Here is an 11,490-nt window from a genome sequence, read left to right on the forward strand (position 1 = left end):
TCCCTCTTTTCTTTTTTGTCCCCTATTGTGGTGTCTAGTTCTACTTATATAGGCCCTGGTCCTCTCCCCAAATATTGAGTGGGAAGGGAACCAACAATGGCTAATTTGAAAGGGGACAGCTAGTACAGCTTATCCTGACAAAAGTAGTCTTCGCCTGCAAAAGGCGCTGGTGGTGACGCCGTCTTGGGCTCCATGGTGACCTCCGTATTGCCTTCCTACTATTCTTGGTCTTGTTGCACTGATATGGAAACCTTTCCTTGATGCCTCGGTACTCCGCGCCTAAGCTTGCCCCCTTGGCACCAAAGTGGAAGCAAGGACACTGCGCGCGTTGGCGCCCGCCTAGTCTCGATCTTCATGGCTCACGTCACGAGGACCTCGCGAGGTTTGCCTTGCCTTGATCTCTCCACCCCTCATGAGCCTGTCTGGCGAGGCCGCTCCTGAGGACGTCTTGCATCGTCTGCCTCGTGAGGCTTTGCCCCTCGCGAGGGTCTTGAATACCTCGTCGATGAAGACAGGCCGTACAGGCCTGCTAGCTCAGTCATGCCATGGGCCGCAGGCAGGCCAGTCTGGGGACCCCCGTTCCCAGAATGCCGACAGTAGCCCCCAGGCCCAAGGCACTCGGGCTCGGCTTCGAGGAGAAGCCAAAGGTCAAGCGCGGAGCACCACGGACCCCAAAAGCCTGCGGCCTCAGTTGACGCGTGGCGGTTGATTGGACGTGGGCGTCTCCGCTGCCTCGGCAACTGCCCGTCTTGACAAAAAGGCTGGCGCAAACAGTGCTTGCCTTCATTGCTTCTTCCTCGCCTTGCTCCAGATCCCCTTTCTCGCTCCTTGCTGCCGGAACCTTCAGATCCACTCCAACCTCGCTCCACATCTGTGACACATGGCGCCGCGCAAGGTCAAGTCCTCGTCGGCACCGGCTTGGTTCGAGCCAGCCCTCGATGCTCCCAATGTCACGGAGAAGAACCTAGCCGCCATGCGCTTGCTGACGGTGGGGGAGAGCAACGAGAGAGGAAGACGGAGCCCCAGCTTGCCTCCGACGCACCGAAGCCTGAGGGAAGCACCTTCTTCCCTTTCTTCACGAGCAGCATCGTCGCCGGGCTGGTTCCCCCCTTTTCTGATTTATTTTTTGAGGTCCTCGACCACTTCGGGCTGCAGGCGTTGCATCGACATCCCAACTCTATTCTTCTCTTGTCTATCTTTGCCTACTATTGCGAGGCATACCTGGGCGTGATGCCGTCTGTGGCACTACTATGCCACTTCTTCTTCCTCCGCCTCACCAGCGGCCATATCTCCGGGTGCGCCAACTTCATCACGGCCAGCCAGGCCACTCGATCTCGAACACCTGGAAGAGGGTTGACAACATCAAGTTCAAATGGGTCATGATGAGTGCCAAGTGCATCCATCCACACTTGGAACTGCCGACGGAGGCGCGCCAGTCTGACAAGGGGTGGTCTCGTGTAGAGCTCGCCGATGAGCGGGCGTCGTCGGTGTTGGAGCAGATGAAGATCGATTTGATGCCGGGCAATGCGAAGGCGTCCAAGGTGCCGCGGGCCATGCTCCTGAAGGAATTCTTGACGCTGCGTGTTGCTCCACTTCAGGCGCGCGTGCGCCCTTTGTGGAAGCTTGGAGATGTAGAAGATAAGATTCGTCTAAGCCCAGTGGCCTTGCCTGATGACTAGCTGACTGTAGTTCTGCACCTTTTGGTTGGCGATAACCAAGAGTACCCGTTGAGCGCCTTTATTCCTTTGTTCCATCGCAAGGACTGGGAGAAATTCGTTTCCTCCAGGCCAACCTTTGACGCGCGCGGGCTGGTGCCGCCGGCGCTCGCTGGGGCCTCTGCAACGCTGAAGCCGGTGGAGGTGTCTTCTGACGAGTCCCGCGGGGAGGAAGAGGGGGAGGAGGACTCGGAGGAGACCCCCTAGGAGATGGGGGAGAACTCCCCCTTGAGCAAGGCTGACATCCTCCGCGCTTTGCTAGACAACGCCGAGGTCGACGCCCGCCAGGAGGAGAGGGAGCTGTCCCTCATCCCAACAAGGGGTAGATCGTCGCTAGTCTATCGAGATGCTGCCTCTGACTTGGTACCGCCTGGGGCCGGCTTCGGCCCTTCTGCTGCGCCCTTTTCTGCCCCCGGAGCCCGTGTGCCCACTCCTCAGGCCCCGACGCTTCCGGGTTTTAGGCTCCCCAGGCGGAAGGTGGAATATGTCATAGTGGATCAGTAAGTGCTTCGAGCTTTGTCTTGTTCCTGCTTGTACTTGCTATTTTCTGACATTCACCCTTGGTTGATCAGGCCGGTGTCTTCAGCGAAGAAGAGGAAGGAGGATGCCGCGGTCGTGCCCCCCTCTGCAGAGAAGAGCGGTGATAGCACCCGCACCTCCCTAGCCCGGTCGCCCTCCCGAGACCAAGAGGAGCATCGGCAGGAGGAATCAGCCCCCATGGCCCCGCCGGCTCCGGAAGTGCCGGCACCCGGCTCGGCTGATGAGGTCCCAAGGGCTCCAGAGCCCTCGATCTTCTAGGCTCTGGTAACGACGTCGCCTCCTCCTCCTGCTGTGCCTCTGGCCCCAAATTCTTCTGCTCCCTCCATAGTCTTGGAGCATGTCTTCTCGGGGATGGCCAAGCTGCCGGAAGACCTCCTAGGCGCACACCCGCACCTAGTGGCCGGCCGCCTGGAGCTGGCCTCAGGCTGGCTTCACTCCGACTCGGCAGTTCGAGCATGACTGAGCTAGGCCACGGCAGCCTCCGAGAAGGAGAAGCAGGCCGCCACCAGAGCTGCGGCCAATCGCGAGGCGGCGCTGAAGGACGCCGAGGCCGCCCGTGACTGCTGCCGAAAGCTGGAGGGTAAGCTGAAGAGCCTGCAGGACGAGTGCGCAAAAGAAGCACGTGAACACAAAGCGAAGGAGGAGGAGATGAAAGCTCAGGAGGACGCCATCAAGGGCCGCGATGCCGAGCTGGGGGAGCTGACGAAGGCGCAGGCCACGGAGCGCAGCCGACTAGAGGAGCTGGAGCAGAAGGCGAAGGCGAGGGAGGCCAAGCTCGACGCTAAGGCGGAGATACTAGCCGAAGACCGCGTGGCCTTCTCGCTTGTTGAGAAGAGGTCCAGCATGGCACCGAAGTCACTGTACAAGAAAGTCCTGGAGAAGTCGCTGACCACCGACGAGGATGGCCCTGCTCAGCTGCTTCCCCTCTTGGTGAAGGCGCTTGAGGAAGTCATGGAGGGCATCGGTCCCATGGCTGATGCAGAGGCTCATGTCCTTTCTTTAGCTGCACTGACGTGTGTCTTCAGCCATCTGTCCCTTCGCGACCTAATGCTCATCTCGACAAGCTGCTGGAGCCTATAGCTGATGAACATTGTGCGGCCGCCACCTCAGCCGTGAAAGGTCAGGTGGAGGCTCTGCTGAAGAAGTTCCGCGGTTTCGTCCTCGCGCCCTCGACCAGTGATGCCATCGATCCTGCAGCTGGCAGTGCAGGTGAAGACGACGCTACCAAGGGAGGAACACCTTTTGCAGGCGATGGCGGTGTCCAGGGGTGACCTGCGGCTGCTTTCCTGTTTCATTCCTGCAATACGCATCAGGCCTCGTGGAGGCGTTAAAACTTTCAGTTGATATTGTGAGGACAATATGTCTTGTAATATTTCCTTTGAGATTTTATGATTTTCTTCCTATTTGCTTTGTGTTCTGCATCGGTAGAGCCTGGCCCCGCGCATACCTCAACCGCCGTTGGGCCGACCGGATACCAGGATGGACCAAGGAGTGAGGGGCTATGTGACCAGTTAGGCTCCTGAGTCGCGATGCTCAGGAGTCCCCCTTGACGCGCAAACAGCTTACAAGGAGAGTATGCGAGGATAGGTTAATGTTCTACATCAGCAGAGCCCGGCCCTGCGCATACCTCAACCACCGTTGGGCTGACCAGAGACTAGGACGGACCAAGGAGTGAGGGGCTACGTGACCAGTTAGGCTCCTGAGTCGCGATGCTCAGGAGCCCCCCTTGACGTGCAAACAATCTCTATACCTTTGTCCTAGCTGAGGCTCGGCTCCGGAGGGGCATGCGACGACCAGGTCTGGGAGACCTGGTTGGGTGGCGTACGCTTGAGGTTGACCCGAGCGCAGCCCCCGCGCCCAGCCCCCTCGGGCGGCTCTCCCGAGGGGACGCATTGCGGTGAGGCCGGACGCTGAGCTTTGGGGCTCCCTGAGGTTGGTACGACCATGAAGCCGCCCTCAGTTGTTTATCACTAGCGCGGAGCATAGTGCTTCCGCTTGTGCATGGGCATAGCCGCTCCTCCGCAGTGTCGATGGCCAGCGCGGACCATGGTGCTTCCACTTGTGCGTGGGAGAGGGGCTCCCTCTGCGGAGAGCCCCCGGGGCGTGTATAGCCCCGCCCTGACACGTGGCATGCACGACAGGGCTAGGCGGGGTGTATCTGGACACTCGTGAGCCAGCACAGGACTCACGAGGCCCTACCTCAAGGCGGATTGCGCCTGGTCTTGGTTCTTGTTCGCTGTGCTGGTCCTGCGAGGTGGTCAGACAACCTGCGCCAAACGAATCTCCTGAGGTTATCGCGTGAGAAAGCCAAGAACCAACGGCCCCAAGAGGTGACGTAAACGGGGCTGGCCCACTAGACAGAGCTCAGCCATTGGACTTTATCGACGCTGCAGGGACGGGCCCGAGCACAAACACCGTGCTCAACTTACTCACGCGAAGGGTCCTGAAGAAAGACGACCGGCGCGCGGTCCCCATGATGTGTGGCGATCGAACAATTAGGAATCATAGGTAGATTAAACATGAGAGTAGCAGGCTTAAGTAAGTACATGCCACTGGGTCAAGCCCGAGCGTCTTGCGGATGATGCAGCCCGAGGGGCGCTCCCAGCTAAATGAACTTGGAAAATGTCACCTGGTTATGTTGACGAACGAGAGTTGGGGCAGTTGAAGGTGCGCAGCAAAGGGGTTGCTCCTCACGAGCCACCGGGGCCCTGAGCCTTAGGAGGCTCTGGGGGCTCAGGTGATTCCTTGAGGACCGTATCCATCTCCATCAGGATGGCATGGTGCCTGGCCTCCTGAGCCGCTAGGATGCACCGCAAGTTGCGCTGGTAGGCGGATAACACGCTCGGTAGGCCGAAGGGCATGCGAATGTAGCTGTGCGGTGGGCCCTCGCAGCGTCCCACGCGCGAAGGCCAGAAAAGCTCCTTAGCAGTGGCCCTGTTGAGCCCTCGAGCGTCAATGCAGACACGCAGCCCGGCATCCTCGCCTGGATGGGAAGCTGCGCCTCATGAGCGGCGGTCACTGCGCATGGGCCTTGCGTCTTGCAATTCTTGGGTGGTCTTGGTGACGAACTCCTGAACTGTGGGCGATCCTTGCCATATGCTCTCCTGAGGGAAATGTGTCGTGAAGCACGCCTCCAAGTGGTGCCCAAGCGCCTCCCTCGTGATGTGGGAAAGGTCTGAGGCGTTCCATAAGAAAGCCCCCGAGCCCTGCCCGAGAAGGGCACCGGGCGCGCTTTCCTATGCGATGAAGGGAGGCGCCCCGGGAGCGGGCGCTGATCCTGACGAGGCTCCGGCTATGATGCCACCCTCTTGAGGTCCTTCACGGCGCAACTACTTCTTCTTCTTGGGGATGACCTCAGGAGGGCCCTCGCCCTTGCTGTCGGGGTCGTCGATTGCTGCGCTTGGAAGGCACGCTCGAGGGAGCACACCACATCTCTTTCTTCACATGGGACCGTGATGATCCAGTTGCTTCCCGGCATCTTGAGGACATTGTAGCCGTGATGGGTCACTGCGATGAACTTGGCCAGGGCTGGATACCCGAGGATGGCATTGTACGGCAGACGGATGTGCGGGATGTCGAAGTCGATGAGCTCGGTGCGGTAGTCCTTGCGTTCCCTGAAGGTGACAGGGAGGTGGACCTTCCCTATCGGTGTGGTGGAACCATCGCTCACTCCTGAGAAAGGCTTGGTAGGCTGAAGCTGGTCATATGGTACTTGGAGGTTGTCGAACGTGTCGACGGACAGGACATTGAGCCCTGCGCCACCGTCGATGAGGGTCTTGGTAACTTGCACGTTGCTGATGACTTGGGAGCAAAGCATCGGGAGGGCGCCAGTGGTAGCTGCGCACTTGAGTTGATCTATCGAGTTGAACCAGATGGGGCACTGGGACCATCTGAGCGGGCGTGTGGCTTCGAGCTTGGGGAGGACTGCATTCACTTCACGAGCAAACTACTTGAAGATACGCTGCGAGGCTGGTGCCTGGGCTCCGCCCAAGATGCAGGCGATAGCATGCGGTTCCTAGAAGCCCCCAGCCCCTCATCTTTATGGTGTTCGTCATTCCTTCTTCGCGGTGGCAGCAGCGGAGGGAGTCCGGCGTTGCCTTGAGGACGATCCTCACGAGGCTGATCCCTCCAGGCGCCCTCGTGAGGCTGATCCTGCCAGAGGTCCTCACGAGGCCAGTCGCGCCACTCCTAGCATGGGCCACGATCGTCCCAGCATCCACCACCACGTCCTCCTCCTCGGTCGTAGTCTCGGTCGCCGCGCTCAGGGCGTCGACCAAAGCGTCCTTCGCGAATGGCTCTGACCTCTTGACAGTCGCTAGTGTTGTGGGTATTCAGGTTGTGGAAGGCGCAGAACGGACGGCTGCTCTTGGATGACTCTGGTTGGTCTCTGCCACGCTTGGTGTCTGGTTCCGCTGCGAGCACGGCTACTCCCTTGCGATTCACGTCCTTGGCCTTGGCTTTCTTCTCCTCCGGATCTGCAGCTGGGAGCTCGAGGAGGGAGAGGCGCCCCTCCTTTGCTCTTGTGCACTTGGTCGCCAGGTTGAACAACTCCAGGGACGTGCACAACTCCTCATGGATAGCGACCTCTTCCTTCATCATGATGTCGCGGACGCCATCAGAGAACGCAGAGATGATGGCCTCGTCCGTCACCTTGGGGATCTTGAGGCGGACGTTGTTCAAGTGATGTATGTACTTCTGGAGGGTCTCTCCCGGTTGCTGCCTGGCGCGGCGTAGGTCACCTGCAGCCGGCGGGCAGTCGCGACTGCCCTGGAAATTGGCGACGAAGCATTTGCACATCTCGTCCAAGGAGGAGATCAAGCCCGATGGCAGGATCAGGAGCCAGGAGCGGGCACCATCCTTGAGAGCGATGGGAAACCAGTTCGCCATGACTTCCTCGTCGCAGTTGGCCGCTTCGATGCTCAGCTCGTAGAGCTACAAGAACTCCGCGGGGTTGGGGGTGCCGTCGTAGCGAGGAGGCAGATCCGGCTTGAACTTGCCCGGCCAGGCGACGCTACGTAGCTCGGGGTCGAAAGTGCGGCAGCCGACTGTGGTCACTGGGGCCCGCCTTGGGGTGGAGCTTGCTCTTGATGGGGTCCGCGCCCTGCCGCTACAGGTGGCGTGCGGTCTTGCCGCTGCAGCCGGTCCTGGCGCAGTGGCGCGAGGAGCGGCGGAGCGTTTTCTTTCGGTCGAGCGACTTCTTGATAGCTTCTTTCTTCATGCATGGACGCGGGACGCGGCATGTCACGCCGTGGAGGCGCGCACCCAGGCGCCAGGGCATCGTCTTGGGGCAGAGGTGCTGGAGGCGCTCCGTGAGCTACGTCGCCCGTAGCAGGCGGAGGGCGAGGCAGAGAGATGGACGGCGCAGGGGAGCCCCCTGCGGCGCGGACAAGCTCGGCGATTCGTTCGAGCCAGTCTTCTTAGAGGTCGTCGACCATTCGGTAGCGCAGGAGCTCGTGCGCCATGAGGAGCCCGGCCATGTGTCCATGGAAAGGCGGCGTGCATGGGAAGAAGAACCAGCCGGGGTCAGCGATGGAGTGGCGGTGTGGCCGTCCCGCCGCACCAAGGGGTGCCACGAGGATGCTTGCTGCTCGTTCCCCGCCGGGCCGCTGGCGGCATTGGAGGCAGGCGACGGGGAATGACGAGGTGGCCCACCGATGGGAGCCGTCTGAGCGACGCAGGCGGCGAAGGTAGCCCGGCGCTCAGCACGAGCGCGGCGCGCGTCTGCCATGGAGACGACGGAGCAACGGGGCGCGGAGCGATGGAAGGAAGCTTCGGTGCACCCCTACCTGGCGCGCCAGATGTCGGATCACGGGTTCCGGCAAAACCCTCGAGGTTCGAACACCGGGGTGCACACGAAGGTTTTCTCCCTATCGATCCATGCCCTAGCTTGCTAAGATCTCGCGGATGAACTCCACGAACTTGCGACACAAAGACACAAGATTTATACTGGTTCAGGCCACCATTGTGGTTTAATACCCTACTCCAGTGTGGTGGTGGTGGATTGCCTCTTGGGCTAATGATGAATAGTACAAGGGGAAGAACAGCCTCCTGAGGTTGAGGTGTTCTTGTGCTTGGCGAACTTGTGTGGGGGAGATGCCTCTGAATGAGTTCTCCCTGTTTTCTTTTTCGTCCCCTACTATGGTGGCTAGTTCTACTTATATAGGCCCTTGTCCTCTCCCCAAATATTGAGCGGGAAGGGAGCCAACAATGGCCAATTTGAAAGAGGACAGCTAGTACAGCTTATCCTGACAAAAGTAGTCTTCGCCTGCAAAAGGCTCTGGTGGTGACGCCGTCTTGGGCTCCATGGTGACCACTGTCTTGCTATCCTGCTGGTCTTGGTCTCATTGCACCGATATGGAAACCTTTCCTTGATGCCACGGTACTCCGCGCCTGTGCTTTCCCCCTTGCCACCAAAGAGGAAGCAAGGACACTGTGCACGCTCGCGCCCGCCTGGCCCCCGTCTGGTCTCGATCGTCATGGCTCACGTCACGAGGACCTCATGAGGTTTTCCTTGCCTTGATCTCTCCGCCCCTCGTGAGCCTTCCTGGCGAGGCCGCTCCTGAGGAGGTCTTGTGTCATCCGCCTCACGAGGCTTGGCCCCTCGCGAGGGTCTTGAATACCTCGTCGATGAAGATGGGTCATACATGCCTGCTAGCTCAGGCACGCCGTGGGCCGCAGGCAGGCAAGTATGGGGACCCCCATTCCCAGAACGCCGAGAGGGACATCGCGCCATCCGTCCTCCTCTTGCAGTGGTAGAACGAATACTCATGTGGCTCTGGCTGGCTCTGCACCCTCACGAACGGCACACCGTACTCGATCAATTCATTATCCTCTGGGTGCTCGACCTTCGACCTGTATGCCCTCCACCTCTGCCTGACTTTCTCCTCGGGTCAATCTGTTTGCTCCATCACCCAGAGGAGATATTCAATGAACTCGAAGGACTGCGGTGTGAACGCCGCCGAGGAGTACATCGCCGTCGTCTCTCTCTTGCGCATACATTTCCACATGGCCCTCACCGTCCTCAAAATCTCCCACTCATTGTCAAACCAAGTAAGGATCTCCTTCAACCTAGCTAACTTTGCCTAGTCACCGCCGGTGATCTTCCTGATTCTCTCCTGCATCCTCTCCATAGATGTCCTTCTGAGTGGTCCGGTGCTAGATTTGGAAGACGGTGGTCTTGCAATAGAGAAGAGGGAGAGGCGAGATGGTGGTTTTGGAATGGAGATGATGGAGAGGAGAGGAGGTGGTTTTGCAATGGAGAAGAGGGAGATGCGAGACGGTGGTTTTGGAATGGAGATGATGGAGATGAGAGGTTTACTGCCTTTCAGTCGCTGACAGGTGGGCCCCACGCTTATTGGGACCCATGTGTCAGTGTCTCAATGGCAGGATGGCCTACGTCAGGGGATTCTCGTCCGAGGAGAGAGCAGGGGGTTTTGCAAGGGAGAAGAGGGAGAGGCGAGGTGGTGGTTTTGGAATGGAGATGATGGAGAGGGGAGGATGTGGTTTTGCAATTGAGAAGAGGGAGAGGAGCTTAGGGTTGTCAGTATTTGTAGGTTGTGAATTGTGCTTTGTGTTGTGTATTTTGAGAGTACTTTCAGATTTGTAGTATTGAGCATATGAAGTATTTTATGAATTCTAGAGATATATTTTTATTACTTAAAAATGTAGTTTAATAGGAGTATAAAAGTGAAGAAAATGTGATTCTCAGAGAAGAAACTGCAAGTTTCAGTTCCAGATAAGAAACTGCAAGTTCAGTTTCAGATAAGAAACTGCAAATTTAAGAGGCAGAGCATTTATATTAACACGGCCTTTTCAAAAAGGGTTAACATCATGTTGGAAGTTTTGTTCATGATCGAAAATGGAACTACCAGCTAGTTAACATCATGCTGATCAACATTCGTGCATAGCACATCTTCATATGATGCATAGTCAAAAAGGTATGCTATTTTCAAAATGCCTACACAATGTCGAGTGTGCGAAAAATAGAGAAAACGAGGGATGAAGTTTTGGCAAGTGTTGCACATGGTGTGTGTTGATGACAATGGGGACCCAAATGTCAATAATGGCAGAGGCAAAAAAATTGGAAATATTTTCCCTGCATCAGGTGGAATCGAACCCGGGTGGAAGAGTTGTCGCCTATCGGGTAGTGTCACTTGGCCACTGGGCTAGTTCAGTACTTTCGTTACAAATAGGGCACTGCCTCAGGTGGTCCGATCTCCCCCCGCGCCTTTGGGCGCTCGCCGCGGCGCCACTGCTTGCCGTTGTGAACATGCTGAACAAACGAGAGGAATCTAGAGAGGATGGTACATGGACAGGCGGACAGGCGGGACCCACCAGGTCTATGGCCGTACGCAAGCAAGTGCCTCATCGAAAAAATACTTCCTCCTAATGCTATACTGACATTGGGGCCCACAGGTTTGTCAACATAGTTACATTTTTAGGTGCTTCAACATAGTTACTATAGGAGATAAATTCACAACGAAGCCGGGGAGCTGGCAGTTATCATTTTATTATCAAAAGGGCAGCAAGTATTATCTGGGTTTTGGGCTGCCCCGTCTAGGCTTTCTGTTTTAACATGCACAGCCCACGACATGCCGGTTTGTATTTTTTTAGGGCCTTCATGTATCGACCGGCCTATGGACCTCCCATCCGAGGTTTTATTTTTCCTAAAACATCGACAATCCAATTTATGTATTTTTTGAAGAAAACGCAGAGGTCTGTTCTATTTTTCTATATAAGAATAGGAATGCCTAGTCCAACTTATGTTTCCCTTCTAATAACTATATTATATATATTTAAATTATTTTATATGTTATTATATATTATTGTTATTGTGATCATATATTTAACAGATACTTACGTATGTAAGAAGAAAATATCCCACATCTTATTAACTTATAAAAATAATTTCTTAACAATAAAATCCTGGATTTTTTTGGCAACGAAAATCCTGGTGATTGTGTACAAAAGCTTGGTAAGATTTAAGGACCAATGTAATAATAAATCACTTATTTTTAAATATATTTATAACAAAATGCTCAGCCCCTGTTTATTTTTTGATAACGTTGATGCACCCAACCCAACATTATAATTAGAATCAGTCCAGCAAAATCGTGTATATCGAGAAAGTGCAAATGGCCTGTAATTTTTTAGGAAAAAATTAAATGGCACGCATGGATGCTACATTATTTGTTCACCCAGCCCAACAAATGGACTGTAATTCTAAAAAAAGAGA

The sequence above is a fragment of the Triticum dicoccoides genome, chromosome 7A (assembly GCF_002162155.2).
Source record: "Triticum dicoccoides isolate Atlit2015 ecotype Zavitan chromosome 7A, WEW_v2.0, whole genome shotgun sequence".
In the NCBI taxonomy this organism is placed as follows: Eukaryota; Viridiplantae; Streptophyta; class Magnoliopsida; order Poales; family Poaceae; genus Triticum; species Triticum dicoccoides.